The following is a 19,915-nucleotide window of genomic DNA, read 5'->3' as shown; positions in this document are numbered from 1 at the left end:
TGTCAGCCCTTGGCAGAAAGATGGAGGTGATGAGCGCAAGGTAAAGGAGGAAGATGAAAAGACACCTTAGCATCCTTAAAATCCTTGAGACAGCTAAGCTAGACCTGGGGGAAGATTGGTATTGATGGGTAAATGAGAAGGACTGCAGCAGGGTTGATGGAGTAAGGAGGCACATCTGGTCCTGGCCTCAAGCCCTCTGTGTTCTGTTTGCTGTATTAGAACTCCATAATTAAAACACATACATGGTCAGCAACAGGCATGCGTTCAGTCATCTGAAAGGAAGGTCCTGTGGCCCAACCCACAAACCTTAAACTGAGCGAAGATGTCAACTACTTAAGTTAAAAACGATTGCCTCAGATTGCAAGCATACTGACACTCTATCTACACCAAGGGAGCATTGCAATATTGCAAGCATAGTTAATACAGAGGCTGTAATAAACAAAGTAGGACAAATGTCAAGCTTATCTATGAAGTGGCTCAAGTCTTGAGGTTTGGGGGTACTGGTGGTAACCATGCTTTGTGACTCAGCCATGTGATGCATCGTCCTGACCTCTGCTTTGGACAGAGTCTCGTTATTGTGATAAATAGCGTGGTTAAAATAGCCGAGCACAGTTCCCACTGAGGCTGCTCTGTCTTTATTATACCCGAAGACCTAGGGTTCCTAGAGCGGCTTAGCATCCACTCTACTAACTCTCAGGAAAGCATGCAGAGCCTTTAAAATGACGACATAGTGTGATTTGAGGAAATTTAAGCTTTTATTTATCAATTTCTATACTAGTCATCCCAACCGCTTGAAGTATATAAAGATTTTCTTTCGTGTTCTATTAAAACAGACCTATAGCACTTCCTCGAAGTTAATGATTCAGGTGCATATAATTTTAAAACATTGAAAGTCAGACGTCTGTGTATGTGCTTATTGTTTGTTAGTGTATATATATGTGGCAAACATATCAACTTGTTTGATGAAAACTTGTGTTTCTGGATTTCATTTTACTTCGAGGAATGAAATCTGAAACAACTCTGAGATTATTTAAATAGATTATTTAAAGCATAATATTGATTGTGCAACTTGTTTTGTTTTTTAAATATTTAAAGATCCATGAGTTGTTTGACCCTACACACAGATTTTGGTTTCTAACTTGATATGATCTTCATTAACTGTTCCTTACTTATAAACAGAAGAAACAGATAGGGATGCAGAGCAGAGTAGTCTAACTCCTTCCAAATTTGATGCCTCTCTCTCCTCCCTCCCTCAGCTCCCTTTCTCTCTCTCTCTCTCTCTCTCTCTCTCCAGTTCATTTTTTAATGGGATTTGTTAACAGTTAATTAAATTTGGGAATCTTCACTTTTTAGAGAAGCCCAAGGATTTGTAGAACTGTATGTGATGAGAGACCATGTTTATCCTAAGAGAATAGCCTTAATTCTTTGGTGTTTATTTCACATTTTGTGTTGTTTCTTTAATTAGTTGAAAACTTTTTCAGGTCAAGTAGGCTTTTTAAAGAATGAAAAGGTCTAATTCCAGGGCAAGGCCCACAGTATTTGTGAACGAACGGAAAGTTAATTGAGGAAAAGGGCAGAGTGTATTTCATTTGTGCTTAATTTAAGTGGCACTGTTAAGCAAAGTAAAACATTACTGAACTCCCAGGTGTGATTCCCAGCTTGTGTCAATATCTTAGATTTCTTTTCTGTGATAATTCTGATGGTTGTAGTTGTGTTTTGTTCATTTGTTTTTATGAAATATTTTACTGTATAAAATTCTCTCCAAGAAAAGCTTTCCTAGAAATAGAGTTGTAAAAAATGTAATGAATTTAGTAAGAGATCTGATCAAACTGAATATTCACACAGTTCAGTAAGATAGTCAACTCTTCTATTATACATTTCTTAATGTTATACAATTCTTTCTCAGATGAATGATTTTACTTTCACTAGACGTATTATTATGTAAAAATCCTAAAGTTCCGGGGAGTGAAATTGCAATACTGAAGAACTGACTTGCTGTAATGTTTGATGAAACTCTTTTGTTTCCGTTATTTTTTAGCTTGGTTTTGGTTTTCTAAGAATTTGCACCCTTGATTTTGGAATTCGTTATTCAAACTCCCATAATCCTAAAAATGAAAGCTGAAACTATGGAATTTTTTTATGGTTTTAACTTTATCCTTCCTTTCACCTAGAAAAGGGCAAGAATTTGCCCCTAACTAAGCCAAATTTATGGAAAATCTTGATAAAAATGGTGAATGTTTTGTGTATGCCGTGATATCCACAGTGGTATGACCTTTTCTGCCTTCAACTTGTATTATATGAAATGTTCATGCCACTCTTCTAGAAATACTAACCTTATTTTTTTTAAGACTCCTTTCATTTATTTTTTCAGTCAAAAGGGGGGAAGTAATTTGCAAGGAGTTTAGTATTGTGATAATGTACAGGGGCTCATGCTTTAGTGAGAGTTCAGAAATGGATTACAAATAAAGGCAGTTCAGTTTCCTCATCTTTAGAAATGGAGAGGAATTTCATGGTTTATAGAAGAAAGAAGCAATAATGTGCTTACCTTATAAAACATAGTGAAGTACAGCAGGGAATTGAAAAAAAATGTGTGTGTGTGTTTGTGTGTGTGTGTGTGTGTGCGCGCGCGCGCGTAAAAGAGAGGACAACTTATGACAGTTGTAAGAAAACAGCTTTAGCAGCAAATTTCATAAAGATTAAATGTGAAAGACCAATGAACATTCTCCCTCTTGTTAGTTGGTCTTTAAATAAAATTATAAAACATTGTGCTCATATTTTATTCTTGTCTCTGCTACTGACACTGAATGATCAAAAATAAGTGCTTGGATAAGTATTATTTATTCACAATCTCTTGGCTGCTCTCAGAATTTAGGAAAGATAAAGACTGTGATCACACACACAACACACACACACACACACACACGTGTGCATGTGCCTCAAATCTTGACATTTTCAAAAGTAACACTGAGATTCAAATGTTCTTCCTGTGCTGTTTTATCCCAAACTGTGGATTACACCTACTCCCAAAAGATCTTTAAACTCTATAAAGTTTTTCAACCATCTCCTTCTTGTTTCTTAGTCTTTCAATCTGGTCCTCATATGTTCATTTTGGCCTTCCTCTAGTTGGGCTTCCTGTCATGGCAACCAGATAGAAAGAATAATATGGAAAAGAGGAAAGTAAAGAGATGAAAATGTCAACAGATAGGAAGGCATGGAAACGAAAGATTAAGGCAATTCCGTACTACAAAGGCAGAGAAAAAGAGGAAGAATCTGGGAAGGTTAATTATATTAGGCCTGTAAAACATTTGAGCTTTTCAGAGAAGGCTGGGAGATGAGGAACTGGTCAGCAAATGGAGAGCGAAGTTGCAATTCACCATCAGAGACAAGAGGAGCTCTGCCTGAGCCTTGGGGCTGTGCCCAAGGGCCAGCCTTTGATTTAAAGCTCAGGAGCCCAGGACATACTTAACCTCATGACATTTCTCGGTTGTCTGAAAGCTTGGGGCTTAACAAGATGGTGAAAGGGGAGTCCTCAGGGAAGAAATTCCTCTTCTTCCCAGAACTAGCCTACTGGATTCTAGGGCGACTCTGAATCCCCCAAAGCATCCTAAGGCCTCTTTTTCAGCTCTGAGTCAGGATCTGGGGGGCCCAAGGAGGTTGAATATGCCCCTTGGTTATGGAGGTTTTTCTGAGATCTTTCTGATTCTTCTTGGGTGATTCTAGAAACCCTGGCCTAAGTTTAGTAGGCTGACTATATATCCTTGTTTGCTTAGGGCAGACACAATTTGCACCTGCTATCCCAGCATAAGTATTAATAGCACACCTATCACTCTCAAAAGAGATGGATAAAAAAAATTTCAAGGTCATCCTTAAGTGTAGGCTCTGAGAATTGTAGGAGACCCAGTAATCTATCAGCCTGTTAAGACTGGAGGAGTGTGAGCCAGAGCAGCTCGCAAGTGACAAAGGAAATCAACTGTCTGTCATCACCCTAAAGGCTGGGGAGTGAAGCTGACCATCATAAGCTAGAAACATTCTGTGGTCTCAGTATACAAACATGAATAGCATATCTGGCTATAGAGGAAGGCAATAAATTTAACTCTTGGGGCAGGGGTTCTAGATTTGGGGGCATGCATCTTGTTTTGTGGAGCTTCATAAAACTAGGATCTCTGCATCCCACCCTTGGAGTTCATGGCTCATTGGGCCTAGGGTAGATCATTGGGACCTACCATTGGGAATTCTCATGTTCACCTCTAATAGCAAATGCATTCCCTAAGGCATGCTACATAAAGGTACATCTCCACTAGTGTGTTCATTTAACTTAGAAGAAAAGAAGTTTTTAATTACAACAAAAAAATCCTACCAAGGAAAAGCAAGTGTGCTCTTGGTCTTCCAGTCACTTTGGGAAAAGGCAACCAAATACAGCAATAAAAAGGATTTAGAAGGTTATTACCCATAATGCAATTTTGTAGGGAACTTCTTTTAATATAATTACCCTTTTAAAACACGAATTTACTTTCATTCATATTTGGTCATCAAGACCACTTGTGAGGTAGGAATTGTTATAACAGTTGGGAAAATAAGTCTCAGAGAGTTTATGCAGTCAGTCCAAGCTAGTAGATGACTAGTCTTATAAAAATTCAAATAAATTGTGGGAATACAGAAAAAAAAATGACAAAGGAAGTATCTATCATCAAAAAAATATCTTAATGGAATACACTTGCACATGTTCTATTATTTGTAGAAATTCACAATGAACAACCAGAAGGACTTCTCAAGTCCAGCTTTCTTTGCCAGCTAGTCTAGGGAATTCTAAACATTAAAGTACATTACCAGGTAGTTGAGATATAGTCTTGTAAGACTGCACTGCTTAGTGACATGTTACTACTCAATAACCTTATTATGATCAAGAAAATCTTCAGATACTAATGTTCATTTCTCCTATTGCCACTGAAGCTGCATTTCTTCTTATTAAATCTCTAAGTAAGTCCTAATTCCAAGTCTATAAGGAAAACACTTAAATAATGATCTTTATTAGTAATCCTGAAGCTTCTCTTACTGGGGTCATAAACTTAAACCATTTAATATTTTAAATTTAAATTGTATGTAAGTTAAATTTCGAATCCTGGTGGTGCTCTCCTCTAAAATACTTCAATTCTGATATTGTTCTTTAAAACATACAGGCAAATTTGACTTCTGATCCTATGGTAGGCACCTCATGCCACAGTTAGTATCTTCAAGTCCTTTAATACCACACATGCAAAGCTGCCCTCCTAAGAAACAACACTGTTTCTGTGATGTCTCTGATTTTCTTGCTTCTTTTACATATCTTTAGTTAAATTAGTGCCCAGCAAGAGAGTGATATAGGACAGTATAGATGGTGTTGCTTGGACACTTCCTCTGTGTTGCAAGTTTAACAAGTTTTACTATTGGACTTCATTTATTCTTTACAGGAAAAATATACAGAGGGTGCCAAAAAATGTATACACATTTTAAGAAAGGAAAAACTGATTAAAATTTGAATCCTCAATATATACCGATAACAAAAGATGAATACAAGTCACGTTTGACTTCTGCAATTACAAGAGGTGCTCAAAGTGGTTACCATCAGCGTCCAGACATGTCTGATTACAGCGAACTACTGCTTGAGCAACGTTGACCAAAGTGCCCACCTGTATACATTTTTTGGCACCCCCAGTGTATACAATTTATTGATGTATTTATGTAGTTCTTTATTTATAAAGTGCAATTTCTTTAGTTCCTTTCTTCCTCTTTTCCAATTCTCCATCCCTCCCCCAGGTCCACCTCACCTTATAGGTAAGATTCCAGTTTCTTAGAGAAAGGATAATGCCAGCAAAATTTAAAATTTGACTTTTCACCTACTTCTGTGATATATAACACTACACTTAAGTTAGCAAAGACTTTTCATTAGTTTAAAATTTTCCTTGTCAATGAAGCTTTACCTGAAATGTAGAGAATTGAGTTGCTGTGTTTCTTTTTTATCAGCAAAACACCTATTAATCATTTTGATCTTATATGCACGTGAGTCTATTAAAACTAGAAATTGCAATTATACAGCACTAAATAAATTGCACAGAGCTTTCTTTCATAAAATGAAAAATAAATTACATTCCCCTTTTCTTTGCTAGGTAAAACATATTTTTCTAAGTTTTGACTTATGATGATATCCTTTGTACTTTTTTGGTTAAGTCATTAATAATAATTGAAACTGCTTTGAATAGCTGGGACATGTGCAGTTTAAATTCTCTAATAGTTTAAGGATACAGCAACCCTTAACATATCCTTAAACATCAAAAGGATCAGTTTTCAAATCTTGGTGTTATTGGATTCCACTTTAAGTTAGCATATTTTTCTTTAGTAAGATTTGCTACTGAAAAATCTTGTCCGTGTAAATACCCAGTAGAATTATCAATAATCGCGTTAATAATGTTAATGAAACTGTACAGTTAAATGATGGAGACAATTAGTTCACACCAGTTTGGTTTATTTATTTAGCAGTGAGCATTGTTTAACATGTCAGTCCTGAGAAACAGAAACAGCCATGAAGAGGCTTAACATTACTAATAAAACAATCAGTATCAAAATATTTTATGTAACAATTTGTTCGTGTTCATATAGTAATCTGTCAACTCTATGATTTGCTTATTATGTGAATTAACTCCGTAATCGCTCTGAGATTGGATTCAGTGACACCGTTTAACTGCTCCCGAGTCGGTGGCTTTTAGTCGGTATTTTTATGGAAGGAGCTGTCAGGCTAATCTGAGGACATTTGGGGAAAGCCAATAAAACGTCACAAACTTGTAACAAGTTAGATTTATCGTGGTTTAGTAGAGACTTTAACACTTCTCCCCTCCTACCCTCCACTTCCACTCTGGCCTCTCCCTTTTCAAACGCTTTTTTTTTTTTAAAACAATAATAATATTAAGTGCTAATCCAGCTCTAAACTTGACTCTAATTGGGGCAAGCCAAATCGCCCTGCACCGATACGTGGCTGAGCAAAACACTCCCCGCGCAAGGAAGGGGGGACCTTTGCGAGGAGGGAGAAATTTAAAAACCCTTCGCTCCGCCCAGTCGCGAGCACTAGAGCACCGCAGACCCTGGAGGCGAGGCCATCTCGGGGACACCCTTGGTGGGCTCCCCGGAGGCGACTTGGAGAGCTGCCATCCCTGTCCTCGGCACTGGTCCCCCTGACGCCAGAGGAGATGTCTGTGCGCTCCTTGCGCTGACCCCAAGATGGAAACGTTTGTTTCTTCCCTGCGCAATTTTCGCGCCCCAGGCAGTGGGGTCCCCCAGACCCGTCCGCGGGCCAAAGGTACCCGGAGGCCAGCGATGGCCGAGGCCGCGGGGGCGGAGGGCCGCTGCTGCGGCGCGTCCCGATTCCCGGAGGCGGCGAGCAAGCGTGGGGCCGGCCGCGCGGGGCTAATCCCGGCAATCGCGTGCGTGGCTGTCGGTGTGCCTCAGCCTGGCCCTAGACTGCGTGGGGTGGGGAGGAGGCAGCTGCAGATTGGGAACTGTGACTCCGCAGGGGGCGAGGAGAAACACAAAAGCTATTTTAAGCACAAAAGCTAAGCAGTGGGTCATTCAGGACACCTAAGGCATATTAATGAATATGTTTGTGGGTGCAGCTTCCACGCACTCGCAAACATAACCTTATGTATAAGTGCTTACAGGTTAGCTTGTCAGACTTTCCTTTATAAATTCCTCTCCCCACGCCCACCCCGGCAAGGATTCAGCCACTGGATTTTTTAAAATTTCAGAATGGAAGTTGGCTAAGTTTTTTTTATAGCAGATTTCTATTTAGTATTTTTTTTAATTACCCCTGATAGAAAACTCATACATGGCATACTCATACAAACTGGTATTTAAACAGAAGTTTCTATGAATGTATCCCAAAAGCTGTCAGTTCCCATCATTCCATACAAACAACTGTAGTAATTTTGGAAAGTGAAATTAATGATTAAGATAAATTTGGAAAGGACCTACTGAAACTGACATTCCTTTACTTATCGGAAACTTTATGGTTGATTACAATTGAAGAACAAAACAACACAAGGAATGTCACATGCTACTTAGTGTCCTGTCTGGGCTAATATTCCGTGTTTCACATTACAGAGAAATGGACAAACCTGTGCAGCAGATTCCCGAGAGTAAATAACACATGAAAAGAATATTTGAAATATCAGTGAGTGAGTGACTTATTTTTCATTTAGTTAATATTTGAACAAACGTCTCTCGTAGGAAGGGTAAGAAAGAATTGAGAAAATGATAGAATATGAATAAACATGGAGATTCTACCCTCACAGATCATCCAGCCTAATGATGGGAGAGAGCAAGAAAGTTGGAACCACAGCAAGGAGTGGAAAATGTAAACACCTCAAGATAGGATCTAAATACACTACTAGGGAATGCAGTAGAGGTGAGATTACTCACAATTAAAGGATTGTCCTATAGTAAGGTGAGTCTGGCCTTCCAAGTGAAGGAATTTACTAAAGGTCATTTCCCTATCAGAGGGTCCTTGATATGAATTTAGTGTACTGCCTCTTCTAGAACCTTCAGTATGTTTCCTTCTATCAACTTTAAGTTGTCACTTTCTTCCTTTTTAAGTTTCTTAACCTCTCATTTTTGGGGTCAATTCCTGTAAAATTGAGGCTGAGCTGAGGTGACACAATAAAAGGGAGTTAAAAGTTATGAGCTAAGTATTTTTACTTATTACTTATGTCCAAAAAGAATCTGGGTGGTCTATGACCAAAAACACCCCACTTCAAATAAATTGATCAAAATAGAAAACCAAAAAGGGAAAAGTAGAAACTTGAAATAAGGCAATCTTAAGAGTTAACATGATTACTGAGATCAAACTTCACATTTGGCTCTGAGCTTCTTAGCAGTCAAGGTAAAGAGAGGAAAAACCCTAAGTGACATGGGTCTTGCTGTTGAAAAATGCAGAGAAGATCTGTTTTCAAATGAAACTGAATTATAAAAGAAATTTACTACGTAGAGTAACAAAAAGGGCACGGAGAAATGTAACAGGTAGTGTCCTAACGGTACTTTTTCAGAAAAGTAAAGAAAAAGGAATAGCACAGCCTTGTTTCTTGCAATAACCTCCCATAAAAACCAAAACTCGAGTAAAGGTGAGTCTTTGCAGACTAAGTGTATATAATACAGTATTTGGGGGTTCACCTTGAACACTAAATGACATGTCCACTGGGCAGTCTTCCACATGTATTACTTCTCTCAGCTGGGATCTTGATAAGAGCCAAATAATTTAAAATAAAGATGATGTTCTCTGGCAAGGTCCCAGAGTATTAGTATTACTTTTGGGATCATAGAATACAGATTCATAGGGTTTGGAAAACAACTGGGCAAGTGTCAAGTTTGTCATCCTTCTACTAAAGTTGCAGAAGCAAATCATATTCACACTAGTGAGGACCACCCCTGTTTTCCTCAGAGGTAGGCTGCTGGGGCATCTCCAGGGTGAGCCAAAATTTTCCTTAGGAAGTTACTTTGAATGTGCTCCAGGCACTTGAATAAATGTTTAATTGAGTCCCTAGAGCCCCACACTGTTTTGGCATGGAAAAATGTTCAAAGCTGGTGTTTCCTAATCACCCCCAGTGGCTGGAGGAAAACATCAGTAGGACTCCCACTGTACCTCTGATGAAGGATGAGGCTTTCTGATGGGACTCCAGGATGAGTTCATTACAAAATGAAATTGAATGAGTTGAGAATAGCTCCCACCAAGCATGACTTTAATTTTATTGTAGTGAGGCCATTATTTTTGACACTCGTTAGATGCTGCAACCACTTTTTGGAGGCCAATTTTGGTGCATGGGAACAAACAATGTCATCAGCCCACAGGAGGATATTTATCTTCCTATTTACTATGGCATGGGGGCTTCTAAAGAGAGGGAAGATTGTCCTGTTTTATACCACTCAAAGGATTGTTGTCTGATCTGTCAGGAGACTGTTCCTCCTTGTCTTGCTTCTTATAGGGGGTGTTGGGATAGAGACTTTTTTTGAATTTGTTTTGTTGTGGTAAAATGTACATAACATACAATTTACCATTTAGCCATTTTAAGGTGTATAGTTCAATGGTATTAAATATGTTGATATAGTTGTACCACCATCACCACCATCCACCTCCAGAAGATTTTCATCTTCCCCAATTGAAATTCTGTTTCATTAAACATTAACTTCCTGTTCCACCCTGGCATGCACCATTCTACTTTCTGTCTCTATGACTGTGACTACTGGTGGTACCTCACATAGGTGGGATCACAGTATTTGTACTTTTGTCACTGACTTATTTCACGTAGCATAATGTCTTCAAAGATAATTTTTTAAAAGAACATTTATTAATAATCTATGTTGAAATCATGCAATGTGACTCATAACCAATTTCTATCCACAAAATAAAGAGTTGGTGAAACCTTCAAACCATCTTACATTGTTCTAGAAAGGTTTCTCCCCAAGACAATGGGGAATGTCTCGTGGAATACTGAGAGAGTGGCTACATCTGGAACCTACTTGCTCCTTAGGTAAAATGTCAGTCCAAGAGCCTCAGAAATATAAAAAACTGGAAAAAACTTTAAAGGAATTATGCAAAAATGTGGTTGGGTTTATAATTTGTGAGATACAGAGAGTTGCTGATAGATCATTATGAGTATAAACAGACAGGATCCTACCAGAGGGTTGTTTGAAATAAATAATTCAGTAAAGTCTGGTGCACATCAATCAGAACAGGCCCAAGTCAGTTCTGCTAGTGTTTCAATTACCTATTATTGTAAACAAATATCCCTCAAACCCAATAGCTTAAAACAGCTATTTTACTTTGTTCACAATTTTGTGGGTTAGGAATTTGGGGATGGCTCAGCTGAGCAGTTCTCTCCTGGGGTTTCCTTCCTGGGGTAGCACTGAGATGTCAGCTGGGACATAGAACATGAATGGATAGATGATGCTGGCTCTTGGTTGGGAGCTCCACTGGGCTGTCAGTGGAGTGATTATACGTGGCCTCTCTGGCACAGCAGTCTCAGGATACTCAGACTTCTTTCCTAGACCTAGACCAAGCACCCTGGCTGAGCCAGGGGGAAAGCTCCATGGCCTTTTATGATCTAGCTTTGGAAGTCATAGAGCATCACTTCTGCCACACTCTCTTGGTCAAAATGAGGTTGCCCAGATGTGCATGGAGTGGATATACACTCCACCTCTCAATGGGAAGAGTTACAAAGATTTGTAGCAATTAAAACAAAAATCCACTCCATGTAGCAAAATGCTTTAGCTCAATTATAATCAATGCTAATCAGTTGTGCGGTGGCAGGAGGAGCTCGCAGGCTTAGCACAAGACAGGTCAAGGAGTTACAAAATTGTATACAGCTGTTCTGTGACTCTAATTACACTTTCTCCATCTTGTCTTTAAAAAAGATGTGATGGTTGCAACTCCAGTATCCATTATGGACCATGAGGCAATCTTGGAAATGAAAGTCACTTAATCTGAATGATGGAACAAAAAAATAAAAGGAGTTATTGATGGCTGTGGAGCCACCATACCAGCCCTGGACTATCTTGTTTATCCAATGTTATTTCCAGCTGTTATTTCTTTTATTAGCAGCTGAAGGTAATTCCAAAATGCTACACCTTTCAAATTTTCTAACTGGCCCATTAAGTTATGAGTCTACAGCAATTTGGGAACAGATAAGCTGAAGATTAGGATGGTAAGGAAATGGTAATTTTCAATGTGAGATTCATCCATATCAAGTACATAGCATTAAGCAAAAATACTCTTTGCTTAATCTAAAATATCATTCCGTAGTTATTGATTGAGTACTCATTATGTGGCTGAAAGATAAGCAGATAAATAATTATAACATTGAGTAGTTATGCAAAAGTAAAATATGTGTCAAGTACCATGGTTGGACAGCTAATGGAACAATTCATTCAGGTTGGATGAATCAGTGACATTTTAAAGAGGTAGTGACATTTGAGTTGGGTCTTGAGAGATTAGTAGGAGTTTAGAAGGTGAATAAGGAAGAAGTAGAAAGCATTCCTGGCAGAAGGAATAGCATATGTCAAATCACAGAGATGTGAAACAGCCTAGGTGTTGTAAGCCTGAAGAGTCCGGGATTTCTGGAATAAAGAGGCAAGAAAATATAGTTTTGATCCTTGAAGATCCAGATTTGAATCCCAGCTGTGCTCCCTAGTGGCTGGGTGGCCTTGGACAACAGCTATGCTATGTATGGTAAGGAGATTGGACCTCATGGTATAGATTGAGTGAGCCCCCGAAAGGAAAAATAAAAAAAAGTAGACATGGATTTTTGAAAAGCACTCTGATGGCAGCTCAGAGAATGAATGAAGGAGGTTGATAGAGGTCAGAGAGACAAATGAGGATATACTTTAGTCAACAAACATTTACTGACTGCTCACTCTGTCTACACAGTGAGACACTGAGGACTCAACAAGGAGCAAACAAACAAAATCCCTTCTTTGTGGAGTTTGTATTTTACTGGGGAAATCAGATAAACGAAAAAGCACATAAATGTATAATGTAAAGTGCTATGAAAAAAATTAAGAGTAGAAAGTGAAGTAGTTGACTGATTCCTTATGTAGGCTGAGTAAGAAAGGCATCTCTGAAAAGGAAACATTTGAGTCAAGAACTGAAAGAAGTGACGGAGCAAGCCTTGCAGATACCTGGGGTAGCGCATTCCAGGAAGAGAGAACTAGCCCACCATCCTGAGGTGTGGGCATGCTTGGCATGTTTGAGGAGCAGTGAGAAGATCAGATTGCCCAGGATAGAGTTGCAGGAACCCAGTGTGGTAAACCTAGTGTGGGAAAATGGGAGGCCCTGACCAACTGCAGAAATAGTGGGGAAAAGGGGAAAAGATGTACCATATGTATAGGGCTTGATGGCCAGTTGAATAGGAGGAGTGAGAAAAGGGAAAGAACTTTGTGTGGCTGACAGATTTCTAGATTGGGCAAACGCATAGGGGTGCCACGGATGGAAAGAGGGACTACGGGAAGGGCGGCACACCATGAAATCAGTTTTGGACCTGTTGAGTCCAATGTGCTAATGGAAATCCCAGTAGAGATGCTTTGTAGACGTGTGTGTGTGTGTGTGTGTAGTGTCTCAGGAGCCTCAGCGATAAGAGACATTAGCACTTTATTGAGATCATCTTCTGACATTCATTCAACTAATTTTTATTGAGAGTCAAATACTATGCTAGACCTTGGGTATAGAAAAAAGACATAATCCCTGACCACATGAAGCTTACAAGTAGTAAACAAAAAGCAAATAAACAACCAAAGAATGTATCATTGCAATTTGAAACACGATACAAAGGGGAAAAAACACAGTGCTAAGGGAACATAGACTGTCTGAGAGGGCCTCTCTGAGGTTACATTTTTGCTTAAAACTAAGGGATCAGTTGAAGCTGTCCATGCACAGTGCGGGGCAGAGCCTGCTGTAAGATCTGAAGAGAAAGCCATGGAAGGTCAGGAGGAAGGTGTCGGGGATGGATTTGGAGAAGGAAGCAGAGACTGGGTCATACTGGTCTGACAGGCACTGGCACAAAAAACTTGTGAGCATTTTTCAGAATGGCAGTGACAGGATCCAATTTATGGTTTTAAAAAAATCATCTTGTGTATTTGCGGGGCAAAGGGGAAAGGCTGGGGGGGGGAGGGAGGGAAGGAAAGATGAGAGGGAGTTAATAGAAGCCAGGAGAAACCAGTAAACAAGGCTTTGAAGCAATCTGGTGAAAGATATGGCTTGGATTTGGGTAGGACAGAGAAAATAGAATTGAGAGATATATTTAGATATATTTTGGAGGTAGAATAATCAGGATTTGGTAATGGATTGGGTGTGGGGAGTAAAGAAGAATTTAAAAAAATGATTCCTAGGTTTCTGCCTTGATCAGTTAGGCGCTTGGTGGAATTCTAGTATTTATTTGAATGAGAAGATTGGAAAGAAACATTTTGGAGATGTGAGATTAGGAGTTCAGTTGTGAACCTGTCACATTTGAAATGCTTGAGAAGCTGTCAATCTGATAGAAGTGTAGGACTGAGATCAGGGAGATACCTGCTCTGGGGGTAGAAATTCTGGAACCATCAACGTATAGATGTAATTAAAATCCATAAGAATGTATGAGATTACCTTGGGACAGAAGAGAGAGAAAAGCAAAAAGGCTGGGAAATCTCAGCCCTAAGGCTGAGAAAAAGAGGAGGGGATGACGACCAAGACTGGATATTAACTAAGAATTTGAATTCTTGAGACAGCTGGTTAGGGTAAAGGATATATTATGACACCATGGTTTTCCTGTATACCCTTTGGACATACTTCTGCTTTGCATTGGTATATTTTTATTTTGAGTCACATGCCCCATACAAGTTCTAGGGATAATTGTTATTAATTCAATTGTCTGTTGAATAAAAGAAAGTAACAACTCTTCCCTCCCCCATGTCATCTGTCTCTAAATTTGCCAAACGGAAAAAGAAAATCTTAAAAAAGTGTGGAGGGCTTCTGAACAATTAAATAAATGAGCATGCAGTTTAATTTCAAATAGTCAAGAATTAGCATTTCATAAACATTGTTAACATGGCTCCTTATTTATTTTAATGCCCCTTTGCTACAGTACAATGTATTTGACAACTTTGGTAAGGTATACTTGTAAATCAGCCATTTTTCATTAAATAAAGATTTTTCAGAAACAAACACCAAGATGAGCAACTGCCTTTAGGAGCAGAGAAAGGGAATTAGCTGTAAGTTCCCTGTAAAATAAAACAGTGACAAGTACGTACTTCTCCCAATCAAAAGGAGCAAAACAATTTCTATTGTGTAGTCAGTGTTCCCATTTCTGAGTTTAGAGGTAGATGAAAGAGAGGGAAAAAGAAATTTGAACCATCTTTAGTTCAAATTTGGAATTAAAAAAAAGACCTTAAAGAAGGCCCCTCTCCACCACCACAAACCTTGTAGCCAGTGGCACCTTACTGGGCTCTCTCACTACAGTACAACAAACCAAACACCCTTACCTGCATCTCTTTAAGGACATGGATTTGAGCTCTGACTCAGCAATAGAGAGCAGAGGTCTCTAGGAATGCCTACTGAGCTTGTAGAATGCCGGTGACATTTTCTTAGGTGTCCTCCATTATCTATTTTATCTCTTCGCTCCAGTCGTTCCATCGTTTTGTTTTTGCTGCTCAAAATTTTTCTGGGCAACATTTCCTCCATTTCAAAGCTGTTCTTAACCACTAAATCTTAGGAATTCCAAACTACCTTGCAGCCCAAGGTTCTACCTTGAACACAGAGAACAGTCAAACATAAGACTGGAGAAGAAGGTTATATACCCCTTCACATCCTCCCATGATGTACATTTTGCTGGGTGAGGTGGGGTACCCCCTCCAACATTACGCACACACACGGAGGCACACACACTCAGAGGTAACCTTACTCTTAAATCGGCAAATATTTTAATAAATCTCTGAACAGATGTGACCTGTAGATTTATGCGATGACTCCATTGGAAATAATTTGGGATTAGGGGAGAAGATTGCCTTCCTCTCCAGGAGAGCCTTTATTGTGTACTCTCCAGTTAATGAACTTCAAACTGGGTGCGTTATTATCCGTGTCGGCAAAGCTGGAGGAAGAGAGGTAGGTAGCACACTTCCCGGGCCGCCGGGGCCATGAGCCCTAGCTTCCTCCTGGCCCGAGGTCAGAGCAAGAGGAACCGGGAGGGCTTCTCTCGGTTCCCCGGCCGGTCTTCGGCGAGGAGAAAAGTAATCGATCTTGTCTGGGGCTGCGGCGCGCCTAACACTTCCTACGGTGATTTGCAACCAGGACTGGAGGTCGCGAGCTTCCCATTGGCTCTCGGGCCGACGCCGCGCAGTCTGGAGGGGCGGGGCCAGGAGGCGGGGCGGGGCGGGGGCGGGGCACAAGCTGCGTAAATTTAACTCCTGCGAGCTCAGCAGGCGAAGGCCGCTCTCCAAGCGCTCCCTTCTTGGGGGTCCCTTGACTCGCGGAGTTTTTTTTTCTTTTAAGACCGAGCGGATGTCAGTGACAAGTTAATAGCTCTCGCTGCGCTCCAGGTTAAACAGAACCTCGTTCCTGTCCCGAGTCTCTTTCAACCGACCTGCCGGGGGCCGCCGGGTCATGGACTCAACCAGCCCAAGTGGCTGGTGGCCTGCTGCTTGCAGCTCCCCAGCTGCCTCCTCGCCGGTTTCGGACTCGGTTCCCCAGACAGGCGCTCACCCGGCCCCGGCCCCAGCCTCTCCACACGGGCACGGAATCCTGAGCGCTTCACCATGTATATGCGCTCACCGCCTGTTCTCCCGCGCCCCACGCACACCCAGCGATCTCCTTTCACAGAACACATTTCACACACCTACCTGCAGCACACGCACACTCCAACCCCCTCTCACACACTCACCCCTGCCTCCTTTCTCACACCCTGATCCCCTCTCACCCCAACCTCTCTTACACACCCACCCCTGCCTTCTCTCTTACACTCACCCCTGCCTTCTCTCATGCATTTACCCTAGTTTCTTCTCACACACCCCGAGGCCCGTCTCCTCTCACACGCACAGCATTCCTTCCTTTCTAACATGTGCACACTCATTCCGCATTCTACACTAGGCACCAGCCGGCGCCCTACGCTGGCCCCTTGCGTCCGCGGATCGTGGGAACCAGGCAGGGCCCCTTCCTCCCTGTCGGTCCACGGTCATCCATCTCCCTTCAGTTGGCCCGCCCAGACTTCAAAGGCGGCCTGGCTGCTGGAGGCCGGCCTCCCGGGGTCCTGCTTTGCCCCGACGCAGACCTGGAGGCAGGGGCCTGCGGGCCAGAAGCGCGCCCAGGCGGGGAGGCCCGGGCCAGGGAGCGTGTGCGCCCCGCTGAGTCCCGCGTGGCCGACTGGGCCGGCGGGCTCCAGGAGCTGAGCTCCGAGACGTCCACGCGCCGCGGCGGGTCCCGGAGCGGACCCCGGGCCCAGCCAGGCTGGAGCCCCAGGCGCCTAGGCAGAGCCACGCGCCGGCTCTCCCAGCCGAGGCCCCAGCGGCCCGGTTTTCACCGCAAGTAAAACCATCGCGATGAACACGGATTCTTGGTGCCTGACCCCTTTTCCTAAACAAAATGAGTCTCCCCTGGAGTTTAGCCATATTTCCTTCCTTTTTTCCCTCCCTCTCTTTTGGACACCCCTCATTGACAGGCTCTAATCCTCGGATCGGAACTACTTCTGCTTGGAAGATTTGGCCGGCTTTTCCTTTTCTCTCAGCGTTCCTGAAAAGCCAATCCGTTCTGAGCAGCACTGATGGAGGGGCTGGGGGAGGAGGGCTACTTACAACTTCTGACACCACTTGGGTGGTCGCCATAACGAGTGATTCCTTTACAACTATTATTCTCCACAACTTTGTCATGGCCATTTTGTATAGAATAGACGCTTAAACACTCTTATTTTGGCATTGATCTTGCAGGGGTAAATGACCATTTTATCTATATTCAACTAGACTGAATTTTTTAAAACACTGATTATCTTTACTTGCCAGCAAGAGATGTTCCAAAGAGTGGTTCATGAAAGCTTGTAGAAAACATCACTGTGATTTCCATGAGAAATTAGGAGATAGTAACTTCCAAGACACGTTTGCTTCTAAGATATTGTCCAGATTTATGTTTGCTAGTGAGTGTTACCTCCTGATGCTGAGTTGTTAAGAGTCTACATCCACTGTGTCGATGCCTGACCAATGCGCTGTACAACTGAAGCTGAAGTAGAATAATATTGTATGTCATCTATAAATAAACATATATATAGATATTATGTCAACTATAATTAAATATATATACTCCATGGGAGGGGGAGTACAGCATAAGGAAGATAGTCATTGGTATTGTAACAGCTGTATAAGATGTATGAGGGGTAGTAGATCTGGGGAGGGGGTTATTGCTTTGTGAGGGGTTTAAATGTCTAACTATTATGTTGCTTTGTACACCTGAAACTAAAAAACAAAAAAAACAAAAAAACAAAAAAACAAAACAAAAACAAACAAAAAAAAAACAGTCTACATCCATTCTTAAAATCTGAGAGACCAGGGCAAAAATCAGTTCAGAATTAACCTGGCTATCTTTGTGTTGATAAGATAGATGCCCACATAACCTTGAGTGCTTTTACATTGCTTTCCAGGACAGTTTCCAGATTCCAGACTATGAGATTTTTGAGGGTGGGGTTGTGGGTTCTTAGTTGGATGGCTCTAGATCCTAGTGCAGGCAAATATTAATAAATAGTAACTGTGCATTCAATGATGCTGAATTCAACTGAACCAGCTTTTTGGATGAAGCTTTCCAAACACTTTATCAGATACACTTAAATGTTATACAAAGCTTTCAAGAAGAAGAGGAAAATAAAGGGGCAAAAGAAAAGGAGGGTGGGGAGGGAATCCCAAAATAATTTCAGATTCTTCTAAAGAAAGGTGAGGTTTAGATCTCCAAAGCTAAATTAGACAGGTCCTGCACATCAAAACGAGAACCCAGAAGCCCTAAAACCATCATTAAACACCTCCGGTTGAATTGCTTTCTAGGCTAACAATACCAACCTCCCTTAATATATAACATTCTCTAACTTTGAATTGTCTTTATGACTTTTCTGACCCACCTTCAAATTCTACATGTAAGTGCTGAGCTGTGAACACAGGGCTAAACTGGATGCAGATTGTTCGAATCTAGAAAATGGCAACTCATATTTTTTCAGTTGGAGAACTTTTCATTCCATTTAAAGGAAAGGCAAGGGTTAACATAACCAGATTAGCTTTTTAGAAAAACTGGTGGCAATGTGGAAGCATACTTAATCTTAAGTGCAGAGTAATCCTATGACAGGGCATTAATAAACATATGTAATATACTCTCCTGTACACTTATCACAATATAGACAATTTTTTTTCATTCAACAGTAAATTTTTGAGATATATCCATTTCGAGGCAGGCAGATCTTTATTTTAACTGCTGTATAGTATTCCATTAAATGAATATTCCAGAATTTATTTCTTCATCTTCCCATATGGACATTTAGAGGAACTTTTTACTGTTAGAAATAATGTTATAGTGATGTCCTTGTAGTAGTGGTTTCCATGTTTGCTCATGAGACTGTTTCTTTTACTTTGTCCCTAGAAATTAAATTGCTGGGTTATAGGGTTACATATCTTCATCTTTACTAGAAATTGCCAAATTGTTGTTCAAAATGGGTATAACGATCTGCTCTCTTATTAACAGCATGTCAGACGTACACTTCCCACATCTTTAACTACACTTGGTATGACTGCAAATAAGACTGGGTCTTATATCAATTTTTGCTCCAAAAGATGCATTAGGGCTTATGTTCAGGTGATGTCATCCTGAAAAATCATGCTAGAGCTTATTTTCTGGTTAGGGCTTATTTTCAGGGAAACACGGTATCAGTCTTTCCCTCTTCTCAACCTCATGGATACGAAATGGCATGTCATTTGAATTTACATTTTCCTAGTTACTCATTGGAGTGCTATAAATTCTCTAAGCCAGCACTGTCCAATGGAATGCTCTGTGATTGTGGAAATGTTCTCCCTTTCATGGGTTTCTCTACACTTTAGTCCTGTAAACTACCATCAATTTTCTTACAAAGGAAATCTGATCATGTCAACCCAACAACTTTAAAATATGACAAATGCTGTAAAAGTTTAGATAACCTACAGCGTATTGCCTATAGCCTGCACCAAATTATAAAGCTTGGCAGTCAAGGGTTTTGCACCTAGCCCTGCTCTGTAGTTCAACTTTATCTCAATTCCCTCAGTCCTACAAGTTCCGTACTGAGCCTCTGACTCATCTCTAAATATATACATGCCGACTCATCTCTGAACCTTTACATATGCAGGACTCTCAGCTTGTCATGCCTTTTCTTTTTTCCCC

At 40.8% G+C, this 19,915-nt stretch overlaps 1 long non-coding RNA gene across 1 annotated transcript in view; it reads right to left on the bottom strand.

Moving 5' to 3' along the window:
• LOC109447781 (uncharacterized) overlaps positions 1–19,915 on the bottom strand; it is a 424,051-nt gene that overhangs the window by 137,922 nt on the left and 266,214 nt on the right. The gene's annotated exons all lie outside the window — the stretch shown is intronic.

Source organism: Rhinolophus sinicus, linkage group LG02 (assembly GCF_036562045.2).
Source record: "Rhinolophus sinicus isolate RSC01 linkage group LG02, ASM3656204v1, whole genome shotgun sequence".
Taxonomy (NCBI): Eukaryota; Metazoa; Chordata; class Mammalia; order Chiroptera; family Rhinolophidae; genus Rhinolophus; species Rhinolophus sinicus.
Note: the sequence above shows the minus strand (reverse complement) of the source record. Positions and strands in the feature narration are given on the sequence as shown.